This window comes from Pseudophryne corroboree, chromosome 2 (genome assembly GCF_028390025.1).
Source record: "Pseudophryne corroboree isolate aPseCor3 chromosome 2, aPseCor3.hap2, whole genome shotgun sequence".
Lineage (NCBI taxonomy): Eukaryota > Metazoa > Chordata > Amphibia > Anura > Myobatrachidae > Pseudophryne > Pseudophryne corroboree.
The window spans coordinates 9,851,026-9,873,573 of record NC_086445.1 but is presented as its reverse complement, the minus strand read 5'-3'; the positions used below and the strand labels follow the sequence as shown (position 1 = coordinate 9,873,573).

General features: G+C 43.4%; 1 long non-coding RNA gene across 1 annotated transcript; it reads right to left on the bottom strand.

Annotated features, from left to right (window-relative positions):
* Positions 1-1,041: 1,041 nt before the first annotated feature.
* On the bottom strand, positions 1,042-22,200 carry LOC135050445 (uncharacterized). The gene is made up of 2 exons (XR_010241613.1): positions 22,101-22,200; positions 1,042-2,337 (listed from the first exon to the last, which is right to left on the bottom strand). It is a non-coding gene; the product is annotated as an uncharacterized LOC135050445 (long non-coding RNA).
* Between the last annotated feature and the right edge of the window lie 348 nt (positions 22,201-22,548).

Sequence of the window (22,548 nt, the reverse complement as noted above, 5' to 3'; positions counted from 1 at the left end):
CCCATAACATGCCCACTGACACTCCAATAGCATGCCCACTGACACTCCCATAGCATGCCCACTGACACTCCCATAGCATGCCCACTGACACTCCCATAGCATGCCCACTGACACTCCCATAGCATGCCCACTGAACATACCATGTTTCTGTGCATATCTAGCCACCTCTCAGTTGGGACGTGCGGTGAGCTAAATGGCTCAGGAGGCACTGGCTAGCCCCAGAGCCAGATTTACATGCAATATATGAGCCAAAGGGTACATCTGGGCATTATACACAGGTGCAGCAGTATATACATGTGGGCATTATACACAGGTGCAGCAGTATATACATCTGGGCATTATACACAGGTGCAGCAGTATATACATGTGGGCATTATACACAGGTGCAGCAGTATATACATCTGGGCATTATACACAGGTGCAGCAGTATATACATGTGGGCATTATACACAGGTGCAGCAGTATATACATCTGCAGTATATACATGTGGGCATTATACACAGGTGCAGCAGTATATACATCTGGGCATTATACACAGGTGCAGCAGTATATACATCTGGGCATTATACACAGGTGCAGCAGTATAAACTCCTGGAAATCTGGTGAGTTTTGATTAGAGATGTGTGGAAAGGATACACAGGTGAGGCACTGCCTCGCCTGCCATAGACTTTTGACTCTAGAGTTTGGGCTATAAAAATTATTAGAATAATGCAAAGAAGATATTTCCAACAAATTATCAGTATTTTTCATATATTTTATTCAGTCAAAACTCTGGTTTAAACGTAAGTATGACAGGAAAGGCTCTGCCTCACCCCACCACACATCACTGCAAGTGGGAGGTCCCTACAAGATTTGAAATTTACATGTGCTATATCTCCTCAAGCTTTGGGTTACATAGTTCCAGAAACCTGTGTAGCACTATTTGCTGCATTGAAGGATTAATATTTAAGGTACTTTAATAATCTACACATCATGCATATAATAATGCCCTTAAACATTGTTTCCAAACATAACATTTTACTGTCACTATAACTGTAAATGTAGAATACAGAAACTTTATTCATGTGAATGTTGTCAACATAACTGTATGCAACTGCTCCTTGTATTAAAATGTTTTACACAAAATCACAAAACCTATAAATGATGATATGTATAAGTGGGCCCAGTATCCTGGGGTGAAGGTGTAGTACTTGCTGAAGGTGGGTAATATGTCTATCTTAGTTGCTGTATGTGTGTTGGGTATGTTTGCATTGTATGTTGCTGTTGGTATGTTGGCTGGAACATGCGTGATTGTCTGTAGTGACCACTTGAAGTAATGGTGAAACTGTCGTCAAGTTCACCATTATTAGCTTTGCAAAATATGTCATGTAAGAGTCATTCTGTCGTGAGTCGATATTTTGGGTCTAAATTCCTCATCTTTGCAGCTATAGTGACTCCATAGGCATCAAACTCATCAGCTGGTTTGGTGAAGAAATCTTTGCATGACTGTAGAATGCTGTGTGTCATGGTGTCATGGCTTCCTCAAGATGTGCGGCTTCGTCTTCTGCCTCTAGTGGGCCTGGTTGGACGAGTGTTTGGCATGCTGGGTGTAGGCACAGTTGTTTCTTCCCCTGTTGGTGACTGTGTGGCTGGTGGTTCATCACTGAATAGGGCTGGCTGTGAAAGGACTGTTAAAATATTATAAACTTTATATTAATGTTGTTTGTTCTGTTTCCACAGTTCCCAACCACACCAACAGAGTGGCAATAGATTGCAGCAGAGTTTCAGCAGAAGTAGAATTTCCCAAACTGTGGTGGTGCTATAGATGGGAAGCATGTTTGCATTATGCAACCACCAAACACTGGCTCTTACTTTTATAATCACAAAGGCTTTTTTAGTATTATCCTCATGGCCATTGTGAATGCAAATTATGAGTTTATTTTTGTTGACATTGGTAAAAATGGCCAAGTTTCTGATGGGGGTGCATTGGAGCAAACATGATCATCTGAAACAGGGCAGATTATGCCTCCAAATGCCAACAGAAACAAAGGGTGGGTTTAATTTGTATTTGTTGGAGATGAGGCCTTCGCTTTACATCCAGATATTTTGAGGCCTTTCCCACAGAAGCTATTAACCCCACAAAGGCGTATCTTTATCTACCGTTTGGCCCAAGCTAGACGTGTAGTGAACGCCTTTGGCTTGGACACCTGGATAAGGGCTTCCAATGCAGTATTCCTTTTGTGCTTATTTAAATAATCTGCAGTCTTGGACTGCCACAAACACCGGTGTTGTTAGTATGTTCCAATAAACTCTTTGATAAATTCTTTGTTTCTCTCTGCAGACATTGTTGCTTGTTATCTGTTGTATGACAAATGGAGACAAAATCAGACCAAAAACCCATTGCAAAATGCATGATCACTGGGGATGCTCTTTGGCCATTGATGTCTGTTTGTCATCCATGGTATTGAAATTATTCAAAATACATATGGCCCCTTTGTGAATATTGTGGCCCAACATCAATGGTGGCCAACCTTACTACACACCACCATGGACAAACTTCATACGCAAGAACCAATATAACATAAATGTAGTTATGTTATATCTCCAACAGCAAAAATGCATATTGGAGGGTGGGGTTTGCAGTTATGTATCCCCATAATTAACTTATTAATACATAACATACCAAACCAAACACACGTTTCCAACATGTCTGTTTTTCAAAAATATTGTACAATAAAAAGTATGTATTAAACTAAATAGCAATATGCAATCATTGTCTAATACACCACAGCAATGGTTCTTAATCCAGACTAATGTGTTTTATATTTTAATAAAAGTGTTATGGAACTACAGAAATCAGCATGACCACAAACAGTAGTCTAACCACACAGAAAAACACAATGGCCCTCATTCCGAGTCGTTCGCTCTGTATTTTTCATCGCATCGCAGTGAAATTCCGCTTAGTGCGCATGCGCAATATTCGCATTGCGACTGCGCCAAGTATCTTTGCTATGAAGAAAGTATTTTTACTCACGGCTTTCTCATCGCTCCGGCGAACGTAATGTGATTGACAGGAAATGGGTGTTACTGGGCGGAAACACGGCGTTTTATGGGCGTGTGGCTGAAAACGCTACCGTTTCCGGAAAAAACGCAGGAGTGGCCGGAGAAACGGGGGAGTGGTTGGGCGAACGCTGGGTGTGTTTGTGACGTCAAACCAGGAACGACAAGCACTGAACTGATCGCACAGGCAGAGTAAGTCTGGAGCTACTCTAAAACTGCTAAGTAGTTTGTGCTCGCAATATTGCGAATACATCGGTCGCAATTTTAAGATGCTAAGATACACTCCCAGTAGGCGGCGGTTTAGCGTGTGTAACTCTGCTAAATTCGCCTTGCGACCGATCAACTCGGAATGAGGGCCCATGTTGGAGATTGGACTGACAGTGTTTTTTAAGGGCAACCAACAATCCAGTGTTTTTAGTAAAATGGGGATGACTAAATTACCAAAAAAACATGAACAACATTGGCCCTCATTCCGAGTTGTTCGCAGCGGATCATCGCATCGCAAACGGCATGAAAACCAAAAACTGCGCATGCGCAAAAGCGGAAATACGCATGCGCAAGCATAGCGATACGACACTTGTGCAGAATTACTACAAAGAAAACTGCTCGTAATACACAAACGAAAACGGGGAGTGACGGAGGCGTGGCAGAGGCACGGCTTCGCAATCCTACGACATGGGCGTGAAAGTGGGCGGCTAGTGTGGGAGTATGCATCCAGCAGTAGGCGTGTTTTTGGCAAAAATGCGTATCCAATGTTAAAAGTACATAACAAATGTTCGCTATCTTCACGCAGCAGAAGAGTGAGTCTGCAGCTACTCAGCACTTGCAAAGTACTGTTACAAGCGTGTGTCTGCTCTAATTAGCAATTAATTAGCAACTGAATTCACCTGTTGAGCATTTACTTGCAAAACACTGCTCTTACAAAATAATACAAGCAGCAATTATATGGCCACTTCATATTTGTATTGTTAGCCCAAACAAATCTGACACACTCACAAATAATGCACTGTATTTTTTGAACCAATAAAAATTAACTGATGTTAAATGCATGTTTAAATTATTTGTTTTATAATCTCAAATGTGACTAAACTAACTTATAAACTACATCAGCTAAATCTTCTCAACATAGACATATTCCTTTGTACATACCAAATACCATGAGCACCATAATGCAGCCTACATTTAATGTGACTTATTTTAAATAAAAAAACAATTATTTTAACAATATGTGTCCATATCTAATACTATGGCATGTTGCCCCTAGTAACCCAAGTTTTTTGGGGTTTTTTTTTTTTGTATATGTTAATTTAAGTGTTGTGCAAGGCATACAGATTTAAAATTACACTATGCAATGTTTGTCTTAATATTCTGATTGTTCCCTTGTTCCACAAATGTCAATATGCCATGTTCAAGTTTCCAGGGCACAGTTTTCATGAGTGCATAACCTTTAATAAAACACACAAACAATTGTAAAGTAATTTTTTTTTACTTCAAATAAAGTTCCAAATCAACACAACATGGCTACAAATGAGCATCACATACAGAGATGGACATAGCAGCAAGCAGATGGCATTTGGCAAATGCACATAGCAGAACCCAGTACTATGGTAACCCCTTATTCTGCCAGAATTTGTTTTTTTCAATTAAGTAAGTGAACCCCCAGCCAGACTAAACTTTTAGGGGAACTGAGGTAGATTCCGGAACCAACACACAAACACAAACATACACAGCATGCTAGGAAGAGGAAGATGGCTCAGGTGTAGGCACAAATAACTCACAGGCTACAATTAAAAGAAAACATTTCACTTTGAGGGAGTTCTACATTCTGGACACACAAGCCAAAATAAGAAAATACATCGAGGCAACATGTAAAACATGGGTGCTGCCCATCTGGAGAGACATCACTTTCTCTTTTTTTCCCCCGCCTGATGATGTTCTTCTTGGCTTGGTCTGCGGAGCGACCTTCGAGGGCCCTGCCCAGTGGGATGTTCTTCCTGGGCAGGGGGAGGGGAGGGAGCCGATGTGGCTGGCTCTCTGCCACTGTGGCAAGGGAGACAGCGATGTCCTGGAGCCCTGGCCGAATGGAATTGGCAAGTTCATGGAAGGAGGAGGCGAGTTGATCTTGTCCCTGCCTGATCTCTGCCAGACCTTGGCAGAGTTGAGCTACACCTTGCTCCACACAGGTTCTGTGCTCAGTGAGCCGGACAGGTATCTGGCTTACCTCCCGGAGCATCCTGTCCTGAAAAGCATTCAGGCTCTCACCATACCTGGCTATTTCAGTCAGGATTTCCGGGATAGCAGAGGGTTGGGTGGGGGGGCCAGTTGGAATCTGGATGGGTGGGATTTGTGGTCCCACACTGCCAGACACACTAGGTCCCTCCACCTCAGCCTCAGCCACATAACCCTCCTGTGACTCTACCTGCTCACCCCCCTGTGCTGTGTTATGTGCAAAGCAAATAGAAGAATGAGTGGAAAAAGAGTAGATAAAAACAATATGAGACTTTTGTTTACATTAAAAAATATTAAATAAAAAAGTGTGTGTAAACTTACCTGTCAAGTCATGTGCATGGAGTATTTCAGGCAGGTCCGTGTCCATATAAGACACCCCAACCCCCTCCTCGTAGCTCACACAGTCCATCGCTATCTCCTCCAGATCTGTGTATTCCACAGTGGCAGCTGGTCCTCCCCCTGTTGCCCTCGAGGCATTCCACTCCGCAGGCCTCATGCCCTTCAGGCGGGATTTGAAGTCGGCCCAACTACATATGTAGTGAAAAACAGGGGCAAGGTAGTGTTAAATTTTGGAAACCTGCTTTAATATATAGTACACATGCTATGCATTTGGTTGCTGTAGGCAACATCACATCTAAGTTACTTTTTAATAATACTTGGCACAGAAAATGGACTGGCAATATACACTTACCGTCTTCGAACTTCCTGCGAGGTGCGGACTATTGAGCCGACTTCATTAATAGAATTAGTGATGTCCCTCCAAATTCTGTCTTTGGTTGCAGCACCCATGTTTTTGGGTCCTCGATGTATTTTTTGCATGGCCTGTGTGACCAAAATCCGTAACTCCCTCTTAGTGAATGCGGGCTTTCTCTTTTTTTTCTGGAAGTAGCCTGTGAGCTATCATCCTGACCTTCATCACCATCTTCCTCTTCACTAGCTGCTTGTGTAGTTTGTGTTTGACCTGCTAGTCCAGAATCACCCTCAGTTTCCCCACTAGCTATGTCTGGCAGGGGATTCACTCCTAACTCCTGGCTAGCAGAAGGAGTTTGTATAGTACTGGGTACTGCTATGTCTGAGTCTGCATTTGCAAAATCAAGCATCTGCCTCCGCAGTGCTAATCTTCTCTGTGTTAGTGCAGCCATCTGCTTCTGCACCTCGTCCATCTCTGCTGCCGTCTGCTCACGAGTAGCCATGTTGCTGGCAGCATGTGTATATGCACGAGTGTTCAGGTATTTATAGCTGCTTGCGTTTTCCGGTGCGGAATTCCGCGCAGGTGTATATTTTGCTAATTGGTCCAGTAATTGCTGCACTGGCTATGTGAACGCCCTGCATGCACCTGTGTGTGGGTGTATGCGTAAAATTACTGAAGCACGGTGGACATTTCTGAACACATTTCTGAGTGAGTTTAGAGAATATTTTATATTGTTTCAGTAGTTTTATTTATACAGGTTGAGTATCCCATATCCAAATATTCCGAAATACGGAATATTCCGAAATACGGACTTTTTTGCGTGAGGCTGAGATAGTTAAACCTTTGTTTTCTGATGGCTCATTGTACATAAACTTTGTTTAATACACAGAGTTATTAAACATATTGTATTAAATGACCTTCAGGCTGTGTGTATAAGGTGTATATGAAACATAAATGAATTGTGTGAATGTAGACACACTTTGCTTAATGCAAAAAATTATTACAAATATTGGCTAAAATTACCATCAGGCTCTGTGTATAAGGTGTATATGAAACATAAATGCATTCTGTGCTTAGACTTGGGTCCCATCGCCTTGATATCTCATTATAGTATGCAATTATTCCAAAATACGGAAAAATCCGATATCCAAAATACTTCTGGTCCCAAGCATTTTGGATAAGGGATACTCAACCTGTATAATATTCTCCTTTTGTCAAAGTCGAAAAATATCGTTATTCTCATGCCTTGTACTAACCCCATGCGCTTGCCCGCTGCACGTACACATTCTCTCCGGTGCGTGCACATATTCGCAGTTGCGTGACGGCGCCTCCACGGACATGCGCTCAAGCGCGTGGTATGTGCATTTACGGTAGAGTTTGTGTGCGTCTGGCGGGCAACTCAATTGTCACATAGTTAATCCAAATAGTGTATTTTATAGGTTATGGTCCTCTTAATAATATCAGTAAGTTTGTTTAGTGTAACTGGTTCATGGACAGAGAAATCCCTCTTTACATGATACGAAGGGTCAGACAGGTTTTGAGCAGTGGTGTTTAGTATGCAACGGAAGAGTATATTATTAGTAACATTCCGGTGTTGGTTTGAAAGGGATTAATCGCTCTTGCGAATAGTTATGGTTATAAGAAGTTTATGGACATTTACTGTATTTGCAATTCATTATCAATGCGGCGGGAATCCTGAGATTCCCTCCCACCTGAGCAGTATGAAATAGTCACAGCCCACCTGTTTGAATCAACCTATGACCTTTTGTTATAATGTGAAGACAGATTCCTGTGTCCAATGAACAATGAGATTGTAGGCCCCTTTGTAGTGTACTGTATGCAGTGTATATAAGGCAGCCAGTTTGGGCCAGCTCAGTCTACTCTCCACAAAAGGTTTTCATCACTGACTAACTATGGAGCTGGTGACCAGGACTGCGCAGCGATCATTCCCCAGTGTGTAAGTTTTTCTCTGTAACCAACTTGTTCTCTGTTTGTATTTGCCATACTCTCTCTCTCTGTTATTGTTAAACTGTTGTATATTGTATATGTGTAGTTATCATGTTTAGATATTGATGTTAGTCTGTAGTGTATAAGATGTTAACTGTATTTTCCCTTTTTACATAACTAAATCTCGTTAGTAAAGGTTTTGGAACCTTAGCAAGGTATTGTGTGTTTATTACATTGCTGAGAGTATTCGGAGCGTCTCAATCGCTCAAGCGGCTTTTATATAATAGAGGTTAATTAGCATTGCATTGTGTTCACATTACAAAACCAAGGTTTACAGTATAGGCTCAGCCTTTCATTGTGTTGCATACAAGGTTTACTGTGTGTCATCCTGTGAGCATCTGCGCCGCTCGTGTTCCTCTTGTGGGCACAGCGTCCGCTACGCTAGTAGCGTAGCATTACGGTACTCGGACCGCCTATAGCGTGCTCGATACCCAGCATAAGCCGTGAGCGAACGTGCCGCTAGTGCGTCTCGACCACGGCCTAGCGTCTGCTACGCTAAGTGTGTACCCTTACGGTACCCCGTACGCCCATTGCGTATTGAGTCTCTTACCTATATATAGTGAATGTTATAAGATAAATATTTAGCTTTATCAATTGGCGGCTCGTCCGTCCTCCACATATCCGCTCTAGCGAACACAAGCAGACTTTATCTGTCAGCAAAGGGCGGGAAGGCGTATCCCTTTGTATCCGTGTTGGTGGTGAGGGATACGGTAGTGCTGACTAGATAAGCGCCTGCATCGCTACGCTGTAGGAGTGCTGGTGGAATCCGGAACCGGAAGGTAAGAACAGTACGCTACTGTTTTTTAAAACTGTTTTATTTCTGTTTGATACACATTTCGTACGCAACACACGCACACACCTGCATTTGTCATTTGTGTAATTTCACATCTCGCTTTCCTGTTTGCCATTTATCATTGATAACGTGCTGAGAAAGATTTGTTGCTATTGGTAGTTAAAAGTAAAATTAATACGTAAGGGAGTAATTTGTAAAACACGCACACGGCTTGCCTAAGATACAAGGAAGTTCTGTGTGGTGCTTGGTAGATGATTACAGTTAAAGATCATTTACATTGATATAAACGTGTTACTTGTGTTACTGTGGACGTGTCTGGCCTACACGTGTCCCTAACAAAGGGCGGGACAAGCGTACGCGACGCAAGGGCTGACGCACGTAGCGTATATTACGCAACGGAGCGTATGGGTACGCCCACGTAATACAAATCACACGATAGTATTGTTTTAGTAGGCGATACGGAGGCAACGCGATAATAGCGCAAGTCAATCTCAGTGTCCTAAATTTTAGCGTAAATAATCCTTCTCTAGTTGTAACTCCTTTCGGGACTAGACTGCGATACTGAATGAAAGGGATTTCTGCGCAGAAACGAAAGTAAAGAGTATATGAGGTGAAAGAGTGTGTATACATATATATATAAGTTTCTCATTTTTGGGTGGAACCACAGGAAATCAAGTTCTCGTGAGGTACATACGTGAAAGTGACAGCGCGGTGGCTTGGGAGGCATCCCTTGTTAAACATATTAAAATAAGAGCATTAGAGTATAACGGACCAGGAGGTCCAGAGACAGACCAGGAGGTCTAGGTACAGCGGACTAGGAAGTCCGCTATAGATAGAGTCAAGAAGCACAACACCAGGAGGGTTGGTGCAATACCCATATAGGCCATTAAGCTCTGGCTGAAGGAATTCGCAGCCACAATTTTCGATTCCACTGGTCGTTCCGCACATAAGATTAGTTGCTTATGTGCAGAACGATTGTACCGCATGTAATTGTGTGCATTAGTTAGTAACTTGACCCAGTACCATTTGCGTACGCTAGAGGGGTCATAAACGCTATTTGTACATTCTAACGTGATTTGTGTAATTTTTTTTATTTTAAGGGAGGTTCGCTGGTCACTCAGGAATTCTCCAGCAACTGATGTTTACTGGGAAGGGTTAAGTGCTCTTCGGATCACACCCACACGTTCCAGTAAATAGAGGTTCAGGTCACAGGGGCCCTAGGTTGAGTACGCCAGCGCTAAGGCAGTGTGTGAGCGTATTGGTCGACGTGGGCGAGTGAGTGGAGGTACTCGGTAAACTTTCACCGTCAGCCTACCCCGGACTTCTTGGTTTTTGTAAGGGTTCGCTGAAGACCCTGATTTGAAGGTCAGAGGTAGCGAAAGCAACACCTGCAAAGATGGGGGCCAGTTGTTCAGGTAGGGGGCGATCAACCCTGGTCCAGGTTGATTTAGTAAACCGGCCCATAAGGTCGGCAAGGTATATAACGTGTGATACAGACCAGGAGGTCCAAGATGAATCACATACAAAGGTTTTCAATGAATGGGAAAGAATGACTGTGCATGACGGGGAAAAGTTCCCACGGGTAGGCAGTTTTAGCCCCGAGGTGTTACAAAATCTAAGGAGAGTCTCATTAAATCTGCAAAGAGCGGATCAAACATTATGATTATTTACAGTTATGGCAATGGGAAAGTGAAATACAAGGAGGATTAGCTTACACAGCTGACTCTCACTTTGGTATGAAAAATATGGCAACAGGAGAGAAAGTGGTTACAGAGAATGGCACACTGGGGTATGATAAACATGCACTTAGTAACTGTATAGATGAAAGAATAATTGTAACGAATGTAACAATGATAAAAGTAAAACTGTTAAATGTACAACTGTTAACCCGTGCAAGTTGCACTCCATGTTAAACTTCCCTCAGGATTACAAGCAAGAAAGTGAGCCCAGCACGAGGTCGGCACCATTTCCAGCAGCCATCATACAAGACATCCAGGTGGACGCGACCAAATCGGTAAAGGCAGTAGTCAAACCCCCATACGGAGGGTCAGGTGAGGTCGTGTCCACAGGTACGTACAGTGTTATATATCACGCACAAACAAATGTATCTCATATTGTAGAACCAACACAAGATGATGTTATAATTGAATGGAACATCAAAAGACACCTGGAGTCACAGGGCAGTAAGCAAATGACCATCAGTAGACAAGCCCTGACAACGAAGCCACACCAGCTTTAGCCCCAAACCCCTGTGAGAAATTCAAATGTGATAGTTTGTTATCATTGTCACAAAGAGGGACATTTTGCAAGAGATTGTAGATCAAGAAATATACAAAAGTCATATCAACCCCCTAGACAACGACATGACCATGATATCCAAAGAAACAGGGAAGCACAGGGAGGTAAGAAGCCTCAGATCCCTGTGGGTAAGTCAAATGTGATGAGGTGTTATAATTGCCAGAAGGAAGGTCATTTTGCATGTAGTTGTAGGTTTAAAGATCCACAGAAGGTATATCAACCCCCTAGACAAAAACACGAGCAGAGTTATGACACACAAAATTGTAATCAGGGATCATATAGGAAGAAGTTTGGGCCGCACCTGTAATATGCAGTCAGGAAAAGTGATCATTAGGACTGATAGTAAGCCTGAGGTTACAGTCAATGAAATTGGGAGGTCAGTTCCGTGTAGACACAGGAACGGCCGGGTAAACTTTGTAATTTATCTGTAAATGTTTCTATCTCCCCATCTCTGACGTTCATCGACAGAACTCAAACATCACATAGCTACTTGGTCTTTGCAGAAGTCTATCTAACCCCAGTGTGACCTACCGACATCAGTGTGTCCTGGCCAGGCACAAAAGGGTGGAGTGTGGAAATACTGGTGGGGGGAGACTGCGCAAAGATACCAATGGATGTGATGGTGTGACAGCCTGATGGTGAGCGGAAGATCTGACAATGTTTTTTTTTGTTTGTTTTAGGTAACATATATATGAATTGTTCTCTCTCTCGTTTGTTTTTTTTCCCCTCTTCTCTCTCATGTTCTCATGCTTTACAGATGGTATGTCACACATCAGTTAGACAAATGGTAATGCAAGATTTTTGCTCCTTACAGAAAGATCGCAGATTTGGAAGGAATATTGTATCACCAGAATGTTCGTTTGGAAGATTGAGAGACAGCACCTTTAAGATGACAACAGAGCAAGAGGAACAACAAGACTAGAAGACATCGTAACATTTTTCTTTCCCCTCAATTATTTTTTTGTACCCCCATTACAAATTTCTCCTTTTCCTCCTATAAGATGGACTTGCCCCAAGAGACTGTGATCCGGATTTTCCTGTTGACCATGATGTTGACCAGAGCAGTCTGTTTCGGTGAGAGTACCATGGAGGTCGAGAAAGGATCTGGAATGGGTTCCGATGACCAGGATGGAGGCGTAGTTTTCAAAGAGCAACATAATCACCGAGTAAAGGCAAGTATCAGAAAACGATCTGGTAGCATTGACAATAGAAGGAATTGTGAAGGATTGTTAGCTGAAGAGAACTGCATCTGTAGGCACTGTGACAATATAGTTGAGGATGGGTGCATCAAGAAATGTCAGTCCAGTTTTAATGTCCACATGGACCGGCATCCATTGAGTGACTATCACTCCTTAGTGGGTAAAGTGTTAAACCAGACAGACTGTTGGGTATGCTCTCAAGTACCTCAAGGTCATAGCAAATCAGGACTAGTACCATGACCTTTAACTGTAGGAGAGGTACTTGAGTTAAGTGGTGGGAGGCCGGTGGACAAGAGGTTTAATATCTCTAGTCCTCCTAGTTTGAAGCTCCACCAGTATCATGTGGATAAGTCCTTAGTATGCTTCAACATTTCCAATCCCCGAAAGCCGGGAAATTGGGAAGTGTCATGGAGTAATCAAACCATGACATTTTCATATAGAGCCGATAGAATGCCCATAGACACAGAGCTTATACGCCAGATAGCCAACAGTGGAAGATATTTCCGGTATAGGTACACTCTAGGAAGTAGGACCATGCGAGTTGGAGAAGTATCACCAGGATACTGTGCACATATCGTACAACCGGATACGTGTACTAGACAGATGGGAGAGTTAGGATTAGGAGATTTCACATGGAAAATTTGTAACATGGTAATGTCATACTCTGTCCCATATGTTCTCCCCGATGATGCATATTTCATATGCGGGAGAAAGGCGTATAAGTGGCTTGCCCCAAACAGAGGGATTGTGTTACATTGGAAAAGTACTGCCTGAAGTAATGACTGTATCCCATACCAAAATGAAAGACATTCACCGCGGTGCCCAAGCTCCTTATACTCACACTCATTACGAGCACGTCGTTAAACGGCACCTGATAGAGAAGACAGAGCATCCGGCCTCTGATCTGATCCATGAATCCACCGGGATTCAATTCCTACTCGCGTTAGATATCACTCGTACCGCCAGAGGAGTGATAAATTATAGATATATATCTGCGCTAGCGAACTTATTAGACAATATCACCGAAATGTATGACGACACGTTCAGGTACACTGGGAAAGAGTTACAAGCCTACAAAACAGAGCTGGTTCAGCATAGGATGATTCTCAATTATCTCACAGCAGTGACAGGCGGGTATTGTGTTACCCTAGCAACTCAGTATGGTGTAAAGTGCTGCACGTATATTACAAACAGCACTGAGGACCCGACCGAGGTTATAGACCAAAAGATGGATGACATTTTGCAATTAAAGTGGGAGTTTCGAAGGAAACACAATCTCACACTCGCTGCTGTGGGTAATGAGCTGACCAGTTGGGTGTCATGGTTGAACCCACGAAATTGGTTCTCTGGTTTAGGAGAATAGGCCCAAGGTATTATAATGGACGTAGGGAAATTTCTCTTGTGTATTCTGGGAGTCGTCATATTGGTTGGCCTGATATTTAGATGCGTTCGGGCTTTAACGAAGTGTAAAGGTAGTACCAGAGTGATGAGTCTGAGGAGCGAGGACACTGTAATAACAACAACTAATTTGATTTATGACCCAACGATAGAGACAATGTTGTGATGAAAATGTGATTCAACGGTCCGTTTCTTTCACCCGTTTCTCCTTTGTTTTCCTCCAAGGTACAAAGACATCCGCTTGGAAGAAGAATTTGACAACCTCTTTTATACAGACCATTAATGAACTATGCTACAAGCCCCCAATATCCCTAGTGACTTTAACTTTTACGATAGCCCAATACTTTAGAGACTGTAATTTTATGGACAATGGAAAAGCTTTTGCTCGCTATTTATAGCAATAGCACCGAGAGACATCAGACAACATGTACATCAAGACAAGACACCAGACAAGACCTCAATCGGCGACTGTTTATTTAAACTCAGATAGTTTACGACTGCATTTATAATGATTGTTTCTTATCTTCATCTCTACAACCTCCAGGTAATGACACACATAGTCGACAGGGAATATAGACGCATATATCAGCATTCACATGTTCCCCCCTTCATGTATCATCAACTAAATGTGCTCCCCATTTGTTGCAACCAAAAGCCGAAAAGAGCTCGGTAGAGTTTGATAGCCCATCCACAGACCCTTGATACGGAATAAGAAGGATTCAAATGTATACTTCGCAATACCTTGAAGCTTGATTTAAAACACGTACGGCACGATGATACATGACCCCTCAAACATGGATTTCATACACACATGCTTTTACTATCTCACTAGGTCATGCTTTTCCCACCTTCTTCTCTCCTCCCTTACCCAATCATAAAAAGGTGTTTACATGATGACATATATTTTTCTGTTTTGTTTAGGAAGTGGCAGTTATTGGTGACTGCCAAAGGGTGGACTGTCAAAGTCGAAAAATATCATTATTCTCATGCCTTGTACTAACCCCATGCGCTTGCCCGCTGCACGTGCACATTCTCTCCCGTGCGTGCACATATTCGCAGTTGCGTGACGGCGCCTCCACGGACATGCGCTCAAGCGCGTGGTATGTGCTTTTACGGTAGAGTTTGTGTGCGTCTGGCGGGCAACTCAATTGTCACATAGTTAATCCAAATAGTGTATTTTGTAGGTTATGGTCTCCTTAATAATATCAGTAAGTTTGTTTAGTGTAACTGGTTCATGGACAGAGAAATCCATCTTTACATGATACGAAGGGTCAGACAGGTTTTGAGCAGTGGTGTTTAGTATGCAACGGTAGAGTATATTATTAGTAACATTCCGGTGTTGGTTTGAAAGGGATTAATCGCTCTTGCGAATAGTTATGGTTATAAGAAGTTTATGGACATTTACTGTATTTGCAATTCATTATCCATGCGGCGGGAATCCTGAGATTCCCTCCCACCTGAGCAGTATGAAATAGTCACAGCCCACCTGTTTGAATCAACCTATGACCTTTTGTTATAATGTGAAGACAGATTCCTGTGTCCAATGAACAATGAGATTGTAGGCCCCTTTGTAGTGTACTGTATGCAGTGTATATAAGGCAGCCAGTTTGGGCCAGCTCAGTCTACTCTCCACAAAAGGTTTTCATCACTGACTAACTATGGAGCTGGTGACCAGGACTGCGCAGCGATCATTCCCCAGTGTGTACGTTTTTCTCTGTAACCAACTTGTTCTCTGTTTGTATTTGCCATACTCTCTCTCTCTCTGTTATTGTTAAACTGTTGTATATTGTATATGTGTAGTTATCATGTTTAGATATTGATGTTAGTCTGTAGTGTATAAGATGTTAACTGTATTTTCCCTTTTTACATAACCAAATCTCGTTAGTAAAGGTTTTGGAACCTAAGCAAGGTATTGTGTGTTTATTACATTGCTGAGAGTATTCGGAGCGTCTCAATCGCTCAAGCGGCTTTTATATAATAGAGGTTAATTAGCATTGCATTGTGTTCACATTACAAAACCAAGGTTTACAGTATAGGCTCAGCCTTTCATTGTGTTGCATACAAGGTTTACTGTGTGTCCTCCTGTGAGCATCTGCACCGCTCGTGTTCCTCTTGTGGGCACAGCGTCCGCTACGCTAGTAGCGTAGCATTACGGTACTCGGACCGCCTATAGCGTGCTCGATACCCAGCGTAAGCCGTGAGCGAACGTGCCGCTCGTGCGTCTCGACCACGGCCTAGCGTCTGCTACGCTAAGTGCGTACCCTTACGGTACCCCGTACGCCCATTGCGTACTGAGTCTCTTACCAATATATAGTGAATGTTATAAGATAAATATTTAGCTTTATCACTTTCCATATATGTTGTGGAAGATTATTGTATCCAATGGTTTTTTGTAAAAACAAAATGTTATTTTTTAAGATATATGTGAAGACTAACCAGTTTTTGATGAGAAGCCATATCTGAATGTGTGTGTGTGTGTGTGTGTGTGTGTGTGTGTGTGTGTGTGTGTGTGTGTGTGTGTGTGTGTGTGTCCACGGGTGCGAATCTCCGCCCATGAGAACTGTACAAACTGTCCTGCACATCAATGTACACATATCAATAAAGTTGATTACAGATGACACCATACATTTCCAACCAGTCACATGCAACCAAAAACTATAAATATAAGCCCATATATGGAAAACGCCATTGCCATGATGCGCGCAGCAGCATTCACGCGCCGCGAGCTGCGCGTCCTAGTGGCAGTGATGGACCTCCGCGTAGGCCGCGCAGGGCCCTTTGTCCCAAACAGGGTAAAGCGCGAGGCCTACGCGGAGGTCCGCAGCTTATTGTGGACCCGCGTCAGCAGCCGGAGGTCCGTGATACAGCTCGAGAGGCGCTGGAGCGATCTCCGCAGGTGTACGCCGGACCTGTTGGCGGAGCTGCGACAACAAATCCGGACCCTACGTGGGCGCAGTAAGTAACATTTCAGTACATGACTGATTTTAAGCATAACCATTGCATACTTTCACTAAGTGAGAGTGTGAAAATTAGCACACTTACAATAAACTTGTAGAATAAACATGAGTGTGTGTGGGTAGGGCAAGCAGAACTGACTGTATATCAAGGTGCTTCTGCAAAAGTGAATGTTGTTGTGCATAATTGCTACACAGGCTGACAACTGAACTCAATAACCTGCTCAGTGGGTTTTTTTAAAAAATGTGGATGGTTTTGAGAACTGGTGATGTTGCCTATATCAAACAATCAGATTCTATATATTATCTGATAGAAGCAGATTAATAAAGTGTATGTATAATTTGATTGGTTGCTATGGGCAACATCACCAGTACAAACATTTTACAAACTTAGTAATGTTACCCCTGTCTCTTTAACATGGGACATAACAGAGTAAAAGGAATATGCTGATGTTATAAATGTATATGCTAAAACCTAAATATTACATATGTCATTCTAGGGCGAGCACAACGGCAAGGTGCTGCTGCTGGTGCTGGGAGGCCACACCAGGCCACTTCTCAAGCTCCATCCCCTTCTGTCTCCCCCTCCCCCTCTCCAGCCCAAACCCCCTCTCCAGCCCAAACCCCCTCTCCAGCCCACTCCCCCTCTCCAGCCCAAACCCCCTCTCCAGCCCACACCCCCTCTCCAGCCCACACCCCCTCTCCAGCCCAAACCCCCTTCTTCAGCCCAATCCCCCTCTCCAGCCCACACCCCCTCTCCAGCCCAATCACCCTCTCCAGCCCACTCCCCCTCTCCAGCCACCACCCCCTCTCCAGTCACCTCACCCTCTCTTTCCCAAACCCCCTCTCCAGCCCAAACCCCCTCTCCAGCCCACTCCCCCTCTCCAGCCCAAACCCCCTCTCCAGCCCAATCCCCCTCTCCAGCCCACACCCCCTCTCCAGCCCAAACCCCCTTCTTCAGCCCAATCCCCCTCTCCAGCCCACACCCCCTCTCCAGCCCAATCACCCTCTCCAGCCCACTCCCCTCTCCAGCCACCACCCCCTCTCCAGTCACCTCACCCTCTCTTTCCCAAACCCCCTCTCCAGCCCAATCCCACTCTCTTTCCCAATCCCCCTCTCCAGCCCAATCCCCCTCTCCAGCCCACACACCCTCTCCAGCCCAATCCCACTCTCTTTCCCAATTCCCCTCTCCAGCCCAATCCCCCTCTCCAGCCAACACCCCCTCTCCAGCCTAATCCCACTCTCTTTCCCAATTCCCCTCTCTGCCCCCCTCCCCCTCTGTGTCCCAAAAAACCACTCCACCACCCTCACCCTATCATTCCCAAACCCCCTCTGTAAGGACCTCCCCCTTCCATCCACTCACAGAATTAGACCCTCCTTCCCCCATCCTGCCTCCTTCCCCCATCCTGCACCCATCCCCCATCCAGCCAACCTCACCCATCCAGCCTCCATCCCCCAGCCAGACACCTTCGCCCCCAACAGAATGGGCAGCAGAGGCCCCGGAGTAACTTGAGGGAGGTGGCCAAGTGGCAGAGGAGAGTAAGTTCACACACATTCCTAATTTTTGAAAGTAAAAAAAAAACAGTCAAATAAATGCAGTGTTGTACTGTGGGCAATCTTTTGTCAAGGTTAAATGCTCGTCTTCTTCATCATGGTATGGATGATGCCTTTACATTTGTGTGCGGAACATTATATGTACAGTGTCTACATCTGGTTGACAATCACTATGTCGACAGGTTTGGCTGCACAACAGGGTTTGTATGTGATACTTTATATGCAAAACATTTAGACCTGAGTGGTACTTTTTGTGTGGTTTTTCTTTTACGATTGTGCTTGGGCATTGCAATATTTTCTCAAAAAAGTCGCAGGAGTCACTTTGTTGGGCAGGCTAAGGACACAGTGATTTGTGTTGTGAAAGTTACACTCCTACTATTTCGGATTTAGCCATTTAGAAAGCTGTTTGACCTTATGTTGTAAGGCAGTCTTTCATGGAGTGTGGGCATGCTACGATATGTGGTCCTTCAGAAGATGTGGATATGCAGTGTGATGATGCAGGGCCAAAAACAAAACAAAAAAACACTCCAGATGTGAATGGATCCCTGCATGAGGCAACATTTACTAAGATGGTATTACTATTTGTGTTGGAATGTTGTCCATAGCAACCAAGCAGATCATACTTTTCAAAAATGTATCACCTTCAACAAGATAATATGTTGATTTTGATTGGTTGCTTTGGGTAACATTCCATCTACAATATAACTCCCATATTACTGTATGGACCCTATGGTGTGGTACACTTTGTTTAAGTAAAAAATAAAAAACCTTGCTGAGCAAGCTTGTGTGTTGTTCTGCTAATGTTTTAACATTAAAACAGCCATGATGTAGTCACTTAGGCATTAAAGCAGGCCTGTCCAATCTGCGGCCCTCCAGCTGTTGAAAAACTACACATCCCAGCATGGCCAGACACAGCTTTTGCATTCTCTGACCGCAAAACTGGGTCAAGGCATGCTGGGATATGTATTTTTGAAACAGCTGGAGGTCCGCAGTTTGGACATGCCTGCATTAAAGTGTGCTTTGTGCCTTGTTTGTATAATAGGTAATGTGATGAAGTTATTAATGTTTATTTAGCATCTTAATTTCAGATGTTGCGGTTGGAGATCCCACAAGTTTGGCCCAAATTCTGGCCAGCATGCGCCAGCAACTCCAACATTTACTGGCAACAGTTGATGTGATGCAAAAAATTGTTTAACAAAAAAAAATTATTACAAAAAACTTACAAAAAAAAATAAACATTTTTGTTTCAAGATAATCGGGTGCTGTGTTTATTTATGCAATAAACGAACTGCAGATTGCCTAGCAGAAATTGGTTCACTTAAACATTTCTGACATGTAACTTAAGAATGTGAATTTAAAATTTATACCGAAAATAAACAATAAAAATAGTTAGGAGCTTATTGTTTTTAAAAACATGTTAACACTTTCACAGCAGAGTGGGCATTGTTTGGAATAATTCCAACTGGGCAGAGGGTAACAAAGGGGGGTAGACGTTTGCTGCTGGCAATTAGTGCAGCAGCACGTAAAGCAATCCTACAATCTTGGATAGATAGGAATCCTCCTACTCTGTCACTATTCAAAGGGAAGCTGCATCATATATTTCAAATGCACTGGATAGAAACATCTCTGCAAAAAGACAAACTAGTCGAGCAATTTTTTGAATCCTGGGAAAGCTATGTGGCTACTCTTCCGGTAGATTTCCAAACTAGAATTCAAACTTCACTAAAACACACTGAATGGTTCGAAACAAGAAGGGCAATTGGAGATCCTCCCATATTGCTGGTGGATTAGGGGTTGGGGGTGTCGTGGGGCCTCAGCCTCCTCATGTCTCTACTATGATTAGACTGGCAGGTCTATAGTACAAACTCTTGATTTGCATTTTCTTTCACATGATTTCCATGAGATTGTGTAACATTTAGAAGAAGATTCACTAATGGACATTTAATGTTTTCTTATCATCATCTTGTGACGCTATTCATATGTACTTATTCATTGTCAATGCAACCGAATTTGTAATCATGAAGCAATGTTTTAATAAAAAATGTTATACTTTAAAAAAAAACAAAAAAAAACATGTTAACACATTTATTCACACACTACACGTCTACAACAACAACAACAACAAAAAAAAAACATTTACCACATCTATATTAAAAATAACTTATTTAGAATGTTAATGGCAAATTATGCCTACAAAGTGTTCGACTGGTATTATTTGGAGACTTAATTGGTCATGACCATTGACAATCATTACACTAATTGGATTCGTAATTGAGGAAGGCTTGTGGAGCCTTATTTAACTTAAAAGTGAAAAAAAAACCATTGCTGTGCGTTTTTTAACCAAAAGCGTGTGCAATTTTAAGAAAAATGTGTAAATCTACTAAAAGTTAGTATTTTTACGATGAGGTTAGTGTTAATGCGATGGTTTCGCATTACTGCGATGTCATTTGGCATACGCCCACTTTATGTAATACTGCGGATGAATTAGCAAAAGTACGCTGGAGGCGGATATTCGCAATTTTGCAACATGTTCGCAATTTTGCGCATACCTTGTGCGAACGAAAAAAATAGCGAACAACTCGGAATGACCACCATTGTGTGCATAATGGGGGTAATTCTGAGTTGATCGCAGCAGGATTTTTGTTAGCAGTTGGGCAAAACCATGGGGGTGATTCCGAGTTGTTCGCTCGCTAGCAGATTTTAGCAGCATTGCACACGCTAGGCCGCCGCCCTCTGGGAGTGTATCTTAGCATAGCAGAATTGCGAACGAAAGATTAGCAGAATTGCGAATAGAAAATTCTTAGCAGTTTCTGAGTAGCTCCAGACTTACTCAGCCATTGCGACCAGCTCAGTCCTTTTCGTTCCTGGTTTGACGTCACAAACACACCCAGCGTTTGCCCAACCACTCCCCCGTTTCTCCAGCCACTCCTGCGTTTTGCAACTCGAACGCCTGCGTTTTTCCGCACACTCCCATAAAACGTCCAGTTTCCGCCCAGAAACACCCACTTCCTGTCAATCACACTACGATCACCACAGCGATGAAAAAGCTTCGTTATGCCGTGAGTAAAATACCAAACTTTTGTGTAAAATAACTAAGCGCATGCGCTCTGCGAACATTGCGCATGCGCAATTAGCGGATAATCGCAGAATAGCGAAAATCGGAATGACCTCCAATGTGTACTGCGGGGAGGCAGATATAACGTGCAGAGAGAGTTAGATGTGGGTGGGTTATTTTGTTTCTGTGCAGGGTAAATACTGGCTGCTTTATTTTTACACTGCAATTTAGATTGCAGATTGAACACACCACACCCAAATCTAACTCTCTCTGCACATGTTACATCTGCCCCACCTGCAGTGCACATGGTTTTGCCCAACTGCTAACAAAAATCCTGCTGTGATCAACTCAGAATTACCCCCCATGTGCAGAAACATAAGTGGGGACATATCATCCCATTTAATAAACATCATTAATCATTAGTTCTTTTGGTTTCCAATATCATCTTTATGCTGATGACACCCAAATCTACCTTTCCTCTCCAGACCTCTCCCCTGCTCTCCTCACTTGTATCTCCAACTGTCTCTCTGCTACCTCTTCCTGGATGTCCCAGCGCTTTCTTAAACTTAACATGTCTAAGACCGAGCTGATCATCTTTCCTCCCTCCCGCATAACCTCACCTCCTACAATCTCATTATCTATTGATGGCACTACTATCTCCTCTACCCCCCAAGTGTGCTGTCTTGGAGTAATCCTTGACTCCTCCCTCTCCTTCAAACCACACATTCAGCACCTCTCACAAACCTGCTGCTTCCATCTCAGAAACATTTACAGGATCAGATCCTTTCTCACCCAGGACACTACTAAGACCCTCAGCCACTCACTGGTCATCTCCAGACTGGACTACTGTAATCTCCTCCTGACTGGTATTCCTGACACATACCTCTCTCCACTCCAATCTATCCTCAATGCTGCTGCCCGGCTCATCTTCCTCACCAAACGCACTACGTCCACCTCTCCTCTCTTACTAGACCTTCACTGGCTCCCCTTCCCTTTCAGAATTCAATTCAAACTTCTCACACTCACTTACAAAGCCCTCACCCACTCCTCTCCCATCTACATCTCTGACCTTATCTCCCTTTACACTCCCACCCGTCCTCTACACTCTGCTAATGCACGCCGAGTCTCCTGCCTACGGATTACTTCCCCCCACTCCTACCTCCAAGATTTCTCACGTGCTGCACCACTTCTCTGGAATTCTCTACCTCTCCCCCTCAGACTCTCCACCTCTCTACAAAACTTCAAACGGGCTCCCAAGACCCACTTCTTCACCAAACCCAGCCAAATCTCATCCTAAGCCTCTGTTCCACGTTCTCTATGTACCCCATCTG